The 4,735-nt window shown below is 39.8% G+C and overlaps 1 pseudogene; it reads left to right on the top strand.

Annotated features, from left to right (window-relative positions):
• The first annotated feature begins 1,378 nt into the window (after positions 1 to 1,378).
• On the top strand, positions 1,379 to 3,172 carry LOC145164170 (large ribosomal subunit protein uL10z-like; annotated as a pseudogene).
• Positions 3,173 to 4,735: the final 1,563 nt, after the last annotated feature.

Below are 4,735 nucleotides of genomic sequence, written 5' to 3' on the forward strand. Positions count from 1 at the left end.
CCGAACTGAAAATCATTGAGATACTTGTCCATTTCTTTACCAACACCTTTCATAGCCAGCATGGAGACCAAACGTCTCCATATAGTGCCTACTGCAATAGGTCTTATTCCATTTTCAGGTTTTAAGAGCAGTATAAGAAGAGCAGAGGCAACAAATTCTGCCAAACTCGAAGGGCATCTTCCCCCTAGCCATAGATTAATCACATATGTAATAGCACGTAGGAGGTCGTTGGCTATAGCTGAACCTTCTCCACAAAGAGCATATAAAATGTGTTGAGCTCTCAACCCACACATGAGGTTCATTTAGATAATGATTTAATGCCCCCAAGGAGATTGTCAATATCCACTACAAGGGAAGGTAGTGAACATATGGTACTTGGCATGGATGGTGGTGGCTTGTGTGGATACTTATACTCCAATGCCTTCGTGTTATCATCCCCATAAGGAGCAACCCCTGAGGAACATAATATATAATTTCACTACTACTGTGAAATGCCCATATGCAACCTTACGAATATATTGCCTGACGTTGGTGTCGCCCCGTGTTTTATCCTCATTAATGTACTCTTCTATTTTGCCTTGTTGCTCCAGCCTTGCATTGTCAACCAATTTTTTAACAAGCTTGGCTATACCGTCTTCCGTACCCCAAGTAGCTAAAGTGCTTAGGATATTACATTGTTGCAAGGACTTCGTGTTCCCAGACCTACTTTCTTGCCTATTCTTGGGCCTGAACACCTGTAGAGTACACCTAGGAAGAATTAACAATGTACCCCACGCTTCAACGGATCTGGGATGAGCAACTACCTTAGAAAGGGCTGCTTTCAAAGCTTGAGAGAAAGCTATACGACAGTTATGAGGGATGTTTTTAAATGTGGTGATAGGTAGCTTAAACACATGATCAAGGAGTTGAGCATCCAACACCAACCCCTCATTGAGGTCGACATCCGGTTCATTGGGTGGCGGCTTTTGAATACCAACAATATGTCCGCTCATATCATCAAACTCACCATTAAATTTAACAAGACCATCTGAGTGGCGACACGAGCGGCTTAGGGCGTGTAGGCTCATACAATCCCCACATATCCATTGACCAGACTCCTTCAATGTTGTTGCCACTAACATAAATAATCCATGGTCAAAAGAAATAGCCTCTCGCAACACAGCTCTACGCTCATCCGTAGTGAGATGCAAGCTCTTGATATGAGAAATCGTACAAGAAATTCCCTACTGCCTACTTCACCGTTCGGGCAACAATGAAACCCCCGAAAAGGACACGGCCGAGTTCCACTCGCATATGTATGAGAAACGCCATAAACACAAACAAATCTTATAAAGCCTCAAGGGGAGGCTCAGAATGAGAAGCAGAAAGCAAAAGTAAAATGTACCACTCCAACAAAAGGTTGGAGTGCACAATGAAAAACTACACTGGGAAGAGACTATACATCTTCTTGAGTCCTAAAATGGTTTCAACACTTGAAAAACACATGTAGACATTTTATCGAACACTTTGCGGGTAGAAAAAGAAGTGTTTGATTTGCACCAATGAAGCTTGAGAATTAAACCCATGAATGATCTTCAAGCTTGATGATTAGGTAGGAGGAATTTCGATTTCAAGAGAAGATGATTCTGATTTTTTTACTCAAAATGAAAGCAGTGAAGAAAGGACTCTGAAGTATTACAAAGTGAGTTTCTTTCTGGACTTAAAGACAACTTAGACGAACGTGTAGCATCAATTGAACTTAAAAACGAATCGAAGAACAAGAGTTATTTCTAGAATTTCTTTCCATGATGCAAAAATGGAAGCAAGAAGCTTCAAATTCTATGCGAAGTACTATTTCCATTCTAATTTCATTCAAAGAAGATCATTTAAAATGATTTAAATGGTTATTGATGTATCTTTTTTGGGTATTTTATAAGTGTTACCATGTTGGTGAAATACCGGTCATTGAAGTTGGAACATCTGGATCATCATCTAAATTGTAAAGAGGTTCCACACCTACCTTTCTATCTCTCTCTCTCTCTCTCTCTCTCTCTCATCGTCTCCCTCTTTCCAACCCAGATTTCTCCCATGTAGATTAAAACACACACACACACAAAGACTTCATGAGAGCACACACAATGAAAAATATCTCTTTAATTAGTCTCTCTATTTTTGGTTGTGCAAGCAAGACACATCCACATACGCGGAGCTTGTGAGATTGAAATCGCGATCCATCGAGACTCTTTTTAATCGATTCCAGATTTGGGATTCAATTGGTTCGATTCTGAATTTGGGTTAATCGAAAAGAATAAAGGGGGGAGGTTGGGGTGGGTTAGAATTTTTACGAGAAGAAGAAATATTGAAGGATGGTTGATGGAGTGTCTGGGTTTGTGAAGAAGAAGAATAAAGAAGAAAAGAGGGTTGTTGGAGGTTATGTCAAACTACACTCAAGTCCTTGTTTATGCCGCCAATAATGTTGGTTCCAATCAGCTGCAAAACATTCGTCATGGTCTTTGCGGAGATTCTATTATGTTGATAAGGAAGAATACCATAATGAAGTGTTCAATAAGGATGCATTCCGAGAAAACTAGAAACAAGGCTTACCTGAATCTAATCAATCTACTTGTTGAGAATGTCGGCCTAATCTTCACAAAGGAATACTTGAAGGAAGACAGTGAAGAAGTTTCCAAGTACAAGGTCGGAGCTCCTGCGCGTATTGGACTCATGGCTTCGGTGGATGTGGTTATTCCACCCGACAACACTGGTCTCGATCCATCTCCGACCTCTTTCTTCCAGGTTCTCAACATTATCACCAAGATTAACAAAGGTAAGTGGAAATCATCACCCCTGTTGAGCTCATCAAGAAGGGTGATTGAAAAGTTTGCTCTTGGTGTCTTCATGGTCACTTCTCTTGCTTTGGCTATCCACTATCCAACCATTGTAGATGCTCCACACATGTTCATCAATGGTTACAAGAATGATTTTGTCCATTGTTGTTGCAACAAATTAATCTTTCCCATTTAGTGATAAATTGAAAGAGTATCTTACATGTCCGAGAAATTTTGCTACTGGTGCTCCAACTGTTGTTGCCTCCTCTGTCGGTGGTGCTCTGACAGCTACTGTTGTTGCTCTAGTGGAAGAGAAAAAGGAAGTAACGGTAAATGAGAGTGAAGATGGCAAAGAACAAAGATAGTTTTGAGACTTGATTGGGAAATTAGAGTTGACTAGAAATTTTTTATACCAACTCAATTAGTGAGTAAACTTGAATATTTTTTTAATGGAAAATCTAATCTACTCCTAAACTATTACTTAATTCCATATATATCCATGACGAGACTTGAACCCTTGACCTCAAGAAGGGAGGGTAACACCTGATACCGTTGGGATAGAAAAACTAGAGTGTTAAATAAGAGATTTGTAATGTCCCATTTTCACATCCAACAATTTTCATTTTGTTAAGGTAAAACTTCCCAATTATAAATCCATTAAGAAAACCGTTTATTCTAACATACATTTATTGAAAATCAGAGGAATATTAGAACGTGGAATCTTCATTGCTGCTAATGAATGTGTACAGTCATGCCTTAACCTTCTCATGATAACCAATGATACCTAAAAAAATAAACAACCGGGTAAGCCCAAAGCTTAGTGAGTTCCCCCAAAATACCACTACACAAACATTTAATAACATGTGTACTGAGTCCACAGCTAATAGATTGGATTACCCCTGAGTCCTCAGCATGAGTCTGACTTGCCTACCGGACCACAACTCATGTATGGATTATTCTCGAGCCCACATCATAAGTCCGATTTGCCTCTTGGGCCCACAACTTATGTGTGGCTTGATCCCGAGCCCACAACATAAGTCTGGCTTGCCTTTCGGACTCGCAACTTATGTATGGCTTTCTCCCGGGTTTGATGGCTTCCACACAAAGCAGGACCGCCTCAACCCACTACCACCATATGCCGACATATAAATAATCAAGGATCAAGTAGGCATATAATACAGACAAAACATCAATCATACATCTCACTACCGCCTACTAGTCCTCTCACAACATATTGTCCTGCTACCAGCTAACCTCCATGAAGTGCGTAACCATAAATAACCAGATGTTAGATAGCCACCCGAACAGATGATCCTAATCTAGAGCCACAAACAAACAAGGAGCTGCCAAGAAAGCCTAAATCAAGATTTTGCAGGCTATCCTACATTACTACATACAACCACTAGGGCATTCCACTAGATGATTACAAATCCACTAGCACTCTAACCAGCATACCACTACTACCACATCCTATCATATAAGTGTTGGGTTTTGTATACTACAACATCCTATGGTGCACATACAACCCTAAAAGCTTTGGATCTATGTTTTTTCTAATTATACATGTAATATTGTTTCCAAAGTTTTAAGCCAACAACTAGCATACAAATGATATAAACTACATAAAATACTAGTTAGAAGTTTTACCTATTTGTATAGTTTGTAGAACTTGATGAATTTGGCCTTTAAAAGCTTAGCCCCAATAGTGTGGAAGCCTCAAATGAAGTCACAACACATCATGGACAAAGGTGGAACTTGAGAGACAATTCCATGCACCCAAAAACCACCCATGAACTCCAAGAACAAGCATGTAGGCGTTTTTTAGGTTAAGAGCATGTACTTATATATTGGATTTCAAGGGTCATGGGTATAACCCAAATCCATACCCATGGGTTTATGATCCATGGTTCATGTGGCCCAACTCTTTA

Source organism: Lactuca virosa, chromosome 3, assembly GCF_052849685.1.
Source record: "Lactuca virosa cultivar CGN04683 chromosome 3, Lactuca_virosa_CGN04683_v6, whole genome shotgun sequence".
In the NCBI taxonomy this organism is placed as follows: Eukaryota; Viridiplantae; Streptophyta; class Magnoliopsida; order Asterales; family Asteraceae; genus Lactuca; species Lactuca virosa.